Source organism: Tiliqua scincoides, chromosome 2 (genome assembly GCF_035046505.1).
Source record: "Tiliqua scincoides isolate rTilSci1 chromosome 2, rTilSci1.hap2, whole genome shotgun sequence".
NCBI classification, from domain to species: domain Eukaryota; kingdom Metazoa; phylum Chordata; class Lepidosauria; order Squamata; family Scincidae; genus Tiliqua; species Tiliqua scincoides.
The window spans coordinates 259,360,101-259,373,889 of NC_089822.1; positions in this window are offsets into that span (position 1 = coordinate 259,360,101).

Below are 13,789 nucleotides of genomic sequence, written 5' to 3' on the forward strand. Positions count from 1 at the left end.
AACTTGGAAGTTTAAGGGCGAAGGCTGTCTTTCAGACTTCATTTCAACTTTTATCTCCCCAAAGTTCAAAGGATTCACCTTTCTGGCACACAATGCAAAGGGGTATGATAGCTACTTTATCTTAAACCAGCAGGTGAAGGAAAGGATGGAAGTGAAACTTATTGTACAGGGAGGTAAACTTATGTGCGTGACAGTGAAAAAATTGAAAATTAGATTAATCGACAGCTTAAACTTCCTCCCCATGAAGCTTGGGAAACTTCCCAAGGCTTTGGGGTTTGAGGGCTGTAAAGGATATTTTCCCCACTTTTTTAACACTGCTGAAAACTGGGATTACCAAGGCCCTCTCCCCCACCCAAAATTTTACGGGTATGACACCATGATGCCTGATGAGAAAAAAGATTTTCTCACATGGTATGAGGAAAATAAGAACAGCATTTTTAATCTCCAGAAAGAGCTAGCACATTACTGCCAACAGGATGTAAAAATATTGAGAAAGGCCTGTATGTTGTTCAGGGATGAAATCCTACGGATGACTAAATCGGGAGGGAGGGACGGCCTGGATCCGTTTCAATACTTAACCATAGCTAGCACTGCAATGGCCATGTTTAGATACATGTTTTAGAAAGCAATGCCATTGCTATTCTACCATGGGACAACTACAACTTGATAAAAAAGCGATTTTCCTCTGCGACTATACAATGGTTGATGTATCTGGAGCATAAAAAATCCATCGAGATCAGACACACTCTGAAAGGGGGAGAATTTCAGGCAGAAGAATATTATCTGGATGGCTACGCAGTGATTGGGAGCAAACCGACAGCTTTTGAATTTTACGGGTGTTTTTATCACAGCTGTCCCATTTGTTACAAGGATATGGAAATAAACCCCCTCAGGAACACAACCTACCGTATGCTTTATTATGAGACCAAGCGTAGGGACTATGAAATCAAAGATATGGGGTTTGAGATCATTACCATTTGGGAACACAAATGGCGGGCAATGTTAGCCAGCGATGCAGCGCTTAAAGCGTTTCTATCTGAAATAAACCCTCCACAACCTCTGCAACCTAGAGATGCTCTGTTTGGTGGGAGAACAAATGCCATTACCCTCTATTACAAGCCCAAAGAGGGGGAGGAAATATGTTATTATGACTTCACAAGCCTGTACCCTTATGTAAACAAAACAAAGAAATATCCTTTGGGGCATCCTGAAATTATCACCAAGAACTTTAAGCCCCTGTCTTGCTATTTTGATGTCATGAAAACGAAAGTGCTCCCCCCGAGAGGACTCTTTTTCCCTGTAGTACCGGTTAGGGTGAGGGGGAAGCTTATGTTCCCTTTGTGCCAGAAATGTGCGGAAACGAGCCAGCAGGAATCATGCCGTCACTCTGCTGAGGAACGCACCATAATAGGCACATGGTGCATTTTTGAGGTGATGAAAGCCCTGGAAAAGGGGTACAGGGTCTTGGCAATTTCAGAGATATGGGATTTTCCTGGCGAATCTGACGAGTTGTTTTCTGGTTACATTAAAATGCATCTACGTCAGAAACAAGAAGCCACGGGCTATCCCTCGTGGTGCACGGATGAGGCGAAGAAGAAACAATATATCTCTGATTATCGTGAAAAAGAGGGCATTGAATTACACCCCCAAAAGATTGCGGTGAACCCCGCAAAGCATCAGATAGCAAAGTTGTTTTTAAATTCTTTGTGGGGAAAATTTGCTCAGCACTCTAACTTGCTGAACAGCAGCATCGTGAGGGACCCTATTCAGCTTCTGGAGTATGCCTTCTCACCTGCCTATGAGATTTCAAGGTTTGAAATTCTTGACGCCGAGGCGGTCACTGTGTCTTGGAGAAATTCATAGACAGATACACACGGACCGGGAGAACAAATGTACTAATAGGGGCTTTTACAACTGCATACGCGCGATTAGAACTTTACAACTTGCTGGAACAGTTGGGTGACAGGTGCTTGTACCATGACACAGATTCTGTGATCTTTGTACACGTGAGGGGGACTGGCGTCCCCCCCTAGGAGACTACTTAGGGGATCTGACAAATGAGATTCCCTCAGATGAGCGAATCACAGAGTTTGTGTCAGCTAGTCCTAAGACCTATGGCCTGAGACTGTTCTCCGCGAAGTCTTACATGAGGGTGAAGGGGATTACGCTCCACGCTCAGAATTCTGAAAGGGTCCATTTCGATAGTCTGAAACAGATGGTTCTGGACTATGGAATGGTTCCTAGAAAAATTGTTCTGCAGCAGAGGGGCATTCTGAGAAATAAAAAGATGTGGCATATCGAAACAGGCGGTCAGAAGAAGATGCTAAGGGTCGTATATGATAAGAGGGTCCTTCTGAAAGACTTCAGAACTCTCCCTTACGGGTATTGAGATGGATGTGAGGTGGAAACACCCCTTTTCGGCCATTTTAGCAGGGCCTAGCAACTGTGGGAAAACGTATTTTATAAAAGAACATGTTGGATCATGCGTGTACTGTACTCTATGTCGTTCCTGAAAATATTGTTTGGTGTTATGCATGCTGGCAGCCAATGTACAAGGAACTCCTTCAGAAGTACCCCCACATACGATTTATGGAAGGACTCCCTGTGAAGTTTAATGATGATGAATTATTACCCCCAAATAAAGTGAATCTTGTAATCGTTGATGATCTCATGAACTCTGTTTCATCCAGCGCCGAGATTGCGGATGTTTTTACAAAGTATATACAACATCGTAATTTAAGTATTTTTTTCATCACACAGAACATTTTCTTCCAGGGAAAAACCAACCGCACCATTACCTTAAACGCAAAATACATGGTGCTCTTCAAAAACCCCAGGGACAAACTACAGATCATTACACTGGCACGCCAGATGTACCCTGGAAACATTCAGTTCTTTCTAGAGAGTTTTCAGGATGCTACCACAAAACCTTATGGATATCTGATGGTAGACTTAAACGCTTCCACCCCAGAGCCTTACAGATTGAGGATGGGGCTTTTCCCACCAGACTGGCCTGTTGTCTACACTATGAAAAAAAAGAAACTTGGGGCCCTTTACAAAAGCAAGTGAGTTAACCCATAGGGTGTTCAAATGTAAGCACATCCTCCTCATGGCAACATGCCTATCTGTGTGAGAAGAAATCTACCCCTTTTACAGCTGCTTATCAAGGCCCCCCCCGCGACAGAGAAAAGCCATTCTGTGCGCGGCTCCTCACGATCTCGTCTCGGCTATCTCAGAAATTGCACTCAACACTTTAAAAGGTAACATCCCCCTATCAGACAGGCAGGTTTCCGTGCTGAGAAAAAACTGCTCGCTCATAAAAAAACTGAGTAATAAGCGTATATCAATAAGAAAAAAGAAGCAGCTGGTAAATCAATCTGGAGGGTTTCTAGCTCCCTTGTTAAGCATAGCTCTCCCCCTAGTCGCTGAGCTTTTATGTAACCGTTGATGGAACACGCTGAAAAAATGTTCCTTGTACCTAGCCACCAGTTAGAGCAACTGAAAAATCCTTCCCCAGGAGAAGAAAACATCAGAACTACAGTCCTCAGTTCCTTAGATGCTGACATGTGAAATGTTTTACAGAGAAGGGACTTAACGGAATATGAAAAGGCGAAACAATATTCCGCTCTGCTTCAAAAATATCTAACTCATGTGAAACGGGGAATCTGAAAAATGACATCTGACCTTGTCGTTACCAGCAGCAATGCCTGCAGAACCGGCGGAGACAACTACCAAAGCACATGCATCTCCAGCTCCAGACAGTGTATATCATGAAGTTTTGGACAGTTTGTCTGTCAGATATAAAAACCCTGCGAAGATAATACTAAACAAAATGATGCAAAACAAGTCTGTTTCTTCGTGGAATGAAAAAGGGGGCTTTTGTTTACAAAGGGGAAACTATCCCTGGCTCCAACATGCTGGACTTGGTGAAAGGAATCACACAAATCCATGCGCTACCATCTGCATGCACTCCTAAGGGTTGGGATGTCTTTCTGAAAGCAATGGCTGAACTAAATACCCCTTCCACGGTTGTCGGCAACCCGGGAAACAGGACGTCATTGGAGCACTTGTAAAACCCCAGCTCCATGACGGAATTAAATCATACCCCCAAGGCTTCCAGAAGATCTTCTAAAAAACAGAGACAATCTAGTTCTGTACCATGGCTGACCTTATAAAAAATAAAAGCACTTTTTAAAAAAAAAACACGCTGCTTCAACTTTTTTTCTTTTAAACCTTCTCAAAGAGGGGTATCTTTTTTATTGAAAACCATGCCCATGAAAATTACTACATGACACACAGGTTTGGGCTGATAAAAAAACTGGGGGGCTAGTCACGACATGTACTGCTTCTTCTTTACAAATAGCAGTACCATGCGATCGTTCCTTAGCAAATCATCGGAATAGAGTTCTTGAATCTGGTTGAAAGTTAGCCCCTTACACCGTTGGCACAGAAAAAACACACAGTGGTAACCACAGGTTGCAGAGTCCGGGTATTGTACTTGCTTTGCTTGATATGTTGTTACAGGGCCATATGTTCTTAAAAAATCCATGATTGTCTCGGGGATTGGGGATGGTCTGGCGGATGGCCGTAGGAGTCAAAAAACTCTACCTGGTTTTCTTTGGTCAGGTACAAAACTAGCCAGTGCTCTCCCGGGCGATCGTGAGGGTCCGTGTTGACCACCAGCACCGTGGGTCTCTGTAGCTGGTTCGCTTTAGGAAGCTGGTCACAAGGAAACACTCCCTTGAATACCCTGCGGATGGCGGGGTTGACGGCCAGCAGCCGCGTTAACTGTAGAGTGTCCATGTCACATATAATCAAACAGAACATTCCTCTGGTTATTTATTTCAATTATGTTGTCAAAAACCCCGTAGACGATCATGTTAACGGTCTGTGGGAGGGGTCTGGCAAACCGAACTTCTGCCCTAAGGTTCCCCGTGTTGATCAATGCTTGCCGCATTCCTGGTCAGGGGACAGGTCGAAGGCGAAGAGCGTGTACCCCCTCGCAAAGTCTTCTCTGTTGACTATCGGCCCCTTGTCTTTCATGTGCTTACCAGAGGCGTGCACCAGGCTCATGTACTCCCTCACACAGCTTGCTTCTTGAAAATCTGGCTGAAACGGCTTTGCTGGGATTTGGTACCCCGACAGGTAAATAGGATAAAAATTGATGTCATAATTCTTAAAGTTTAACGGGTTTTTGCTGAAGGTTCTGCTGAAAGCGTCGTTGTCCACCAGGCCGATCACGACCATCTTCGGCAATTGTCCCAGAAACAGGTTCTCCTGGTTACTGATGCGACTCCCCGCCGGGAGACTAAACACTTTCATACTGACATGGTCCACGGTCCATATTTAAAAAATATGTCTCTAGAGAGGACTCTCTTTCTGCACCTCGGCTTCCAAGCTTTTCTCTTCTGTGTAGTCCTTTGACTTTTAGCCCTTCTTTTAAAGGGATGGGGTGGTCCTGTCAGCAGCGCTCATGATGCTTTTCATTTAACCGCTTTCTTTCTTTTCACGTACATCAGACCCAACCCCTTCTGTGGTATAACTTTATTCAATACGGCTTGAGAAACGTTTCCAACCACATCCCGGATAATTTTGCAGGCAGTTAATTTAATGTGTGGTTTAATAAGCTCTAACCCCCTCCTCAAAAGGGGAACCTCCTTTCGAAAAAGACTTCGGAATATGCCTCCAACCCCCGCTCCATACATAACAGGCGCTCCATGAAATCCTTGAAGTCCATGCCCAGCCTACACCCTATAGTAGTTGGTAAAAAGGGCTGGGTCCCTGTAACGTTTTAGAACGACCATATTTTTTTTTAAATATCCTGTTTTTCCTGGGATGGAAGTGTAGCTTCACAACCACTTTGCCGAAACGAAATGACATGTTTTTGTTCTGGTCTGTCTTTATCTCCATGGTGATGCTGTCTATATGGTCCCTGCATACGCCGACATAGTGCTGTCTATCATAAGTCACCGTAACTCGTTTACCATTGTCACTGCGAATAGGAACACATCGAAACAGAGGCACGTAATATCTGTGTAAACGTACAGAGTGCTAAAACCTCCTGTAATATCCGCCATGAAGGTAGATTTTCTGATAGCTAAGCTCGTGTCCAATCCTAATATATGGGACAGTTCCGCTTCTGCTTCAATTTTGTGAAGTGGTGGAGCATTAAGATAGACCTTCCTATCCACAGAATCATAGGACAGAAATGTATCAACCAGTGGATTTAAATGGCTCCTTATTAGCTTGTTCATATTATCCAGTAAATCAGGTACTGAAGCGTAATAACCCCTCTGTAGAGTGAATAGCCATTCTGTCCTTCTATCGTCAATTTGAAACTTTCTATTGTCTGTGAGTGTGTCCCAGGTGTGAGGGTACTGTATCTCCGCTAATCCCACTTCCCACTCCCCCGGCAGATCCAGGGAGTGCGCCAGACGGATCGTGAAGGCAGCACTGCTGTTCTGATCAAATATTTTATTGCAGGCGTTGCTAGGTAGGGTGATGTAAAAATCGTTTTCCGCCATTTTCCCCCTTCTTACTTAGCTTCACACAGTTCAGAGTCTGCGACCCAACTATTAAATTTGTCAGGCCACCCTAACCATTTCACCAAGTGTTGCTTTTTCTTACCCCTCCCCCTCGTAGCTAGAACTTTTTCAACCCTGTAAACCCTATCCTCTCTGGCCCTCACTCTCTGTAATTCTTCAGGATAGAAAGTCCCCACAATGCTCTCTCCCTCGTAATATTTTAAGCTGCACACAGGTCTTCTCCCCTTGCTGCTGACTTGGTCAACTATGAAAATCTCACTGGTAAAGCTTTGTTCGTAACCTTTTTCAAATACTCCCTAGAGCTTTGAGATCCTCACATGATCTCCTTTTCTGAACACAGAAACCTCTTTTTCCTCTCTAACCCAATCTCCATACACTGTTTTCCAGACAGCCCCAGCATTGGAGTGGTTCACATCCACAGGTCGAACCCTGATCGTTCTGTGCACAGTATGGTTATAACTGCTTATAAGTCACTGCAGAACTCTCATGTATCTAAAAGTGTTGTTAGCTGTGAAAAATCTCCACATTCTTGATTTTAATGTTCTATTAAAACGTTCCACAACAGCCGCTTTGACCTCATTTCCTGTAACAAAGTGATGGACACCGTGTTTTTTTAATAGTTCTCTTACAGTACGGTTTAGAAATTCTTTACCAGAATCAGTCTGCAATTTGCGAGGTATTCTCCCCTGCTTGAATATGTGTTGAAAAGCGGCTGCCACCTGTCTGCCTGATTTGTCTTCAGGCCCATGCGTATTTGGAAAGTATATCCACCACTGTTAAAATGTACTTGTGTCCCGCGTTGTACTTAGAAAACTGTTGCATATCAACTAAATCAGCCTGCCACTGCGCATCCATTCCAGAAACAACCGTTTTGTTTCTCTTAAATCGTACTCGGTGCTGTTTGTGCAGTGTGTAAGCATCTTGCTCTGCAAGCCAGTCCCGAACATATTTTTGAGTCAGAGATTTACTTTGCTTTTTGGTCTATCGAAAGAGCGTGTTTACCCCTCCAAAGCTCCTGACTGCCCCAGGTGTATAATATATATTTTTTAAAATTTCCTCATGCTTTTCCGTGGCTCCAGTTAGCACAGAAATGCACACAATCAGATAACATAATTCTATTTTATTTTCTTCTTCACAGTTATTTTCATTCCTCCTCTGGCTTTTTAGGGAAGCAGGAACAGCTTAACGGCTCACTGAGAGTCATGCGCCCAAAATCCTCTTCAATTTCCTAGACAAGACAAAAAATAATGTCTCACTCGGCTTTTGGTTGAGATGACTACTTCATTTAAAAATATATTTTAGAACCCCCTGTGAAATTTTACATACAGACATGCACGGACACCACTGCGGAGTCTTCTTCGGGACTTTCCAAAACCGAAAACTGTAAGCTATATTAATCACAGTGTTCAGAATTTCCTTCAGGTAGATTCTTTTACACACAACTTCAAAGAATCCTAATCTATCAAAATTACTCCATTTTCTGCAAAACTGGGCTTCCTCTTCCTTGAATTTAATTTTACATCCAATGCAGCAGTCAAGTAAATACCCCTTATAGCAATGCTTAAGAATCACATACAATTTAGCTCTGATCAGTGATTTCATAGCGCCTGAGCGGCAATTGGGGGTGAAATGCTCCACCCGGGTCTTCTGAAGGCCTAAAATTTCACGGAAACTTGTACGGCCTTTTTCTTCTTGATTTCCTGGAAACTTCTGGGTGTTTGGAGATCCGGGACATTCTTTCTCCTTTTAAAAAATATAAAAAAACAATCTTAATTTCTAGTCCATTAATACATTTGCAATGAGGATCAACCATAAATGTAAAAATGTTACCTGCGAAATCTTAATTGCTGCAGCCTTAGGATACTCGGACACTGAGTGGAAAAGCACAAACCCGCAGTCATAACCGGCTGGGGGAAAAAGCACAGTCTCTTCATCCCAAGCCAGCTTGAAAAGAATCTCCATAGGTATCGGCCTACGAAATTCACCACTGACATCGATTTCACAGCAGCGGCTTTTCTTCCTCAGAGGAGAAACCGTCAATCGCTCAGAGCCTGAAGCCCGGTAGGGAAGATTCTCAAACACTGATCTAAGTGCGCTACTGTTAGGCAATTCAAGTCTGACTGGGGTCTCCCCCCCTCAGAAGGCAGCATGTTCTCCTTCTCCTCGGGGCTCTCCATCTTGACCAACACCATAGTGTGATTTTCACTCTCCTCCAAGGCAGGCGATGTGGGTGAGCTTTTCAGAGGGGAGGCCATGGCAGAAACAGCAGCAAACAGCAAACAGCAAACAGCAAACAGCAAAGGCTGAACGGGTTTCTCCCTCCTCCCAAAGGCCCTGGGCTTAAATACAAGGACATGTCCGGAACTGTTCCCACTCCCCCCTTTTTTCCCATTGCCTCCACATGGTGGTCTGAGAGCTATGAAACCTGCGCCTATTGGTCGGCGGCAATGGGGAAAGTTGTTTGAGGGTCACATGAACCCCTTTCCCACACTTCATTGGCAGGCTCCTTTTTCCGCCAAACCATATAGCCTGGGGCCCCAAAAACCCTTCCTATTGGTCGGCGGTAATGGGATAAGTTGTTTGAGGGGTCACATGAAACCCTTTCCCACACTTCATTGGTGAGCTCCTTTTCCTGCCAAACCAAATGTCGGGGTGCCCCAAAAACCCTCCCCAGTGGTGGAGGGCAGTGGGGAGAGTTGTTTGAGGGGTCACTTGAACCCCCTCAGGGGGCGGGATTTCCGGCAGAGGGGCGGGACTTCCGCTGTCAAAATAGTTTGAGAAGAAGTATATATTTCCTACTACTGACAGCTCAGAACACATTAGCTTTTATGTAGAGATTTGATTCTTTGGCCCAATGTGTATAACTTTACGATTACATTGAAATGCATCTGCCATTTTGCTGCCCAGTCTCCCAGTTTGGAGAGATCCTTCTGGAGCTCTTCACAATCTCTTCTAGTCTTCACAGGACAGGATCTCCCAGGACAGATCCTTGGGGCACACCGCTTTTCACCTTTCCATAGTGAAAACTGCCCACTGACACCCACTCTCTGCTTCCTGGACCTCAACCACTTCCTAATCCAGGATAGGACCTGCCTTCTAATTCCCTGACGGTGGAGCTTTCTCAGCAGTCTTTGGTGAGGGAATGTGTCAAACAACTTCTGAAAGTCCAGATATATAATGTCCACGGTTTCTCCTGCATTCATATGCCTGTTGGCCTTTTCAAAGATTTCTGAAAGGTTTGAGAGGCAAAACTTACCCTTACAGAAGCCAGGCTGATTCTCCCTCAGCAAGGCTTGTTTGTTTATGTGTTTTAAGATTTTATCTTTGATGAGGCATTCCACCATCTTACCTGCAACAGACGTTAGGCTGACCGGTTTATACTTTCTCGGGTCCCCCCTCCTTCCGTTTTTAAAGATTGGCGTGACACTTGCTGTCCTCCAATCTTATGGCATCATGGCTGTTTCAAGGGACAAGTTGCATATTTTAATTAAGAGATCAGCATTTTCATTCTTCAGTTCCTTAACTTGGATGAATGCCATCAGGGCCGGGTGACATTGATCTTTAATTTTTCAATTAGGTCTGAAACATCTTCTCTTTTAACCTCTGCCCGACTTAATTCCTTAGTCAGGAGGGGCCATTCAAGCGGCAGTATCTGCCCGAGGTCTTCTGCCGTGAAGACAGATGCAAAGAACTCATAATTTAATTTCTCAGCCATTTCTCCTTTTACCTCCCCTTTCCCTCCCTCACCATCCAGGGGGCCAACGGCTTCTCTAGCAGGTTTCCTGCTTCTAACATATTTGAAGAAGCTTTTATTATTCCCCTTAATGTTGCTGGCCATGTGTTCCTCATAGTCTCTCTTGGCCTCCCGTATCACCTTCTGACATTTCCTTTGCCACAGTTTATGTTCCTTTTTATTCTCCTCATTAGGGCAAGACTTCCATTTATGGAAGGAAGCTTCCTTGTCCTTTACAGCCTCTCTATCTTGATTTGTTAGCCATGCGGACAGCCTCCTGAACTTAGTTGAGCCCTTCTTCCTTTGCAGTATACACTTCTGCTGGGCCTCTATTACTATTGTTTTAAACAGCTTCCACGCACGTATTAGCATAACAGCACTTGTATACTGCCATTGCTAGAGAAGCCTCCTCACCTGAACACCTCCCATCCTTTCTTGCCCGTGCTTTCAGGGTTTCTGCTCTTTTCTTCTCCTCCATGTCGTCCTTTTACTCTAGTCAGGAATTCCAGTTGCATGGAGTGTGAGAACAGACATTTTCCTCCTCCACATTAGGTATGAGACCATGGAAGCATTTGGGAATCTTGTGGCTTTTCCTTTTGAGCTGACCTGCAGAATCGGGGGATTCTTTGATGTAAAACCCCTTTTGAAGGGTGTCATCGAACAATTCTCAGGTAATCAAGAATGATGTACAAGGTTGCATATGATGGGCAGGTTTTGATAGGACTTCCCATGGTGCAAGGGCTGAGAGGAAGATGGGGAGAGCTCATCAAGGTTCAAAAACAGATTTATTTTTTGCAACGTTATTAGTAGAACGACTATGTTTGCCTGAATGTCACCCAGTGAGCAGCAGGGACTGAGCAGAGGACCGCCTCCCCCCAACCAGGGAGACAGAGGCCCCTGGCAAAGATAGAGGCAAGGGGGGACCCAGAGGGAATGCAAGCCTGAAAATGTTAGCTCACCATTCTTTAAGTCCCAGCAGAGCAAACTTCCCTGCATCTGCGCCCAGTTCAGAGAGCAAGTCCCACCAGTTGTGTAGCTAAGGGGGTGCAGGGGATAACATCTAGTTTTAGGGGGGTAACAAGCTGAACTTGATACTAGTGGCAAAAATTGTGAAAAGCTTGATATGTACGAATAATACAACCAAGTTATATATCAATGGAAAGGTAATTTTAATGCAGAATGCAATGAAACAAACCTCATTGGAATATCTGTATTCTATCAAAAGTTATGGCCAATTAACCAGAAAATGAAAACACAATAGCCTTATGGAACTGAAAGTGGATTTTCTCAACTCAAAACTGACCTATGAGACTTATTGTTCTGAGAGCCAATGAGACGTGATATGATACAACATGGAACCAAGAAGGTGTTAATATGAGTCTGCTCTCATTTCCATATATCATAATTCAGTTACTTGCTAACTGGGTAAAGAGGCACTTTTTCAAGTGGTGCTTCTCTTATATTGAGCAGGGGGAGAATTACTGTCCCTCTTCAGCCCAGCCCAGCATCTCTAACCAATAAGGGGCACACTTTCAATTTACGTAATTAAATTTTATTTTGTTGTGGGGAGGGGGCTACAAAATCTTCTTTGACCCCAGGTAGTAGATAGACACATTAGCTATGCCACCATCTGAGGGGTGGCGGCAGAGCAAGTGGGTGGTGAAATTCTGGAGGGAGGAGGCAGGTTTTCCCCCAATTTTCACTTTTTAAAAAACATGGGTGTGATATCACTTCCGGTTGTGACATCACTTCCGGGGCATCATTTTGAGCTTGGCAGAGGGCTACACGATCATTAGCTATGCCACTGAGTCCCGCCATATTCAATGAGACCTACTCAAATGGGAGTAGCCCAAGCCCATCTATCTGGGAGCCAGTCCCACCATAGTCTATGGGGGCTACTCCTAGACAACGTGGCTAGGACTGCAGCCTGAGACCAAAGCAATCTCTGCTCAGAACCAGCCCCACCATAGACTATGGGGAGTGAGTCCATCCAGCATACGGGCTCTCTTCACCACGCTCCAGCCCCGAAGGGACTGCTTCGCCCCCTCCCTCCCAATTGCAGAGTGTAAGTCATGGTCCCCTCAGTCTGCTCCTTTACGTTGTCCAGCAACAGCCAGGTAGCCAAACAGCTGCCCATCACCTCCCACCTCTGCCCCACACCTTATTGTGGGGGGCAGGACAACTGACTGCGATCTGTTCATCACCCCACAGCCCTTCCTGTTGCTGTGGTTTCCGATGACTCTCCTGATTCTGCTTCTCTCTCCTCCTCCTCCAGGCTCAGAAGCGAAGGTGACTCTGGATCCAGACTTGGCTCATCCTGAACTTGTCCTGTCCCAGGATCACAGCAGTGTGAGAGGGGGATGCAAAAGTCAAGCTCTACCCAACAATCCCGAGAGATTTGACTGTCAGCCTTGTGTGCTGGGCCGGGAGGGCTTCACAGCAGGCAGGCACTTCTGGGAGGTCACTGTGGGAGGGGAGGGAAGGTGGGCTGTGGGAGTGGCCAGAAAGTCTGTGAGGGGAAAGGGCTTGTATTGTATTAATCCTCAGGAAGGGATATGGGCTGTGGGGAAGAGGGGAGGTCAGTACAGCGTTTTTAATCCCCCTGCTAACACTCCTCTGTCCCTGAGCCAGGAGCTGAAGAGGATCCAAGTGACTCTGGACTGTACTTGGGGAAAGGTGGCCTTTTCTGATGCTGACACAGGAGTCCATATCCACACTTTCTCAGGAGCCTCCTTCTGCTGAGAGACCCTCCTCCCCTTCTTCTATGTGGATTATAAAGCCCACCTGAGGCTCTCCCCCTGAGGCAGTTGCAGGATCTTCTTCACAGGCTCTGCTGGCTTTGCTCTCCAGATCACCCTCATTTTACCACAGTTGCTCTCCTACTCCTAGATACTCTCCTACAAGACCCAGCAGCGGCCTGCCTGTGGAGTAACATGCAGCAAACCATCTCCCTGCAAGCTGATCAATGTGGAAAGGGAAACAGCTACTCACGTTCACATTTACTCACAAGTAGACAATGTTTCATGGCTGCTTGCTGTGTTGCTGTGACTTTTCCCCCCTGCACTTTAAAACCTGTTTGTTTCCATAGAAATTCAATGCTGTGTTCAATTCTGTTGGTCAAAGTTGTTATGTTCTCAGTGGCAGAAACACAAATCAGTGTGTAGATTAAAAATTAAGAGCCCAATGCTATGCATACCTATTCAGAGGTAACTCCCATTAGAGTCAACGGGGCTTACTCCCAGGAAAGTGTAGATAGAATTGGGCTGTCCAGTATAGTTGTTCATACCAGTAGCCTGCAAATCTCAAATGGATCTTGTAAATTTAATCCCAGTCTGTTTGTGGGTAAGGGAATAATGTGTCTTATGTCTGTTTTGCTCCTGTGACTATGTCTGCTGACAGCCATAAGCATAAAACACATACCTGCCACTTCTATGGCAGTGATTACACCTGATAAAAATGCTTTAAGGATGGAATTTGGAATAAAAACACATCACACCACTTTCAGTTCCCT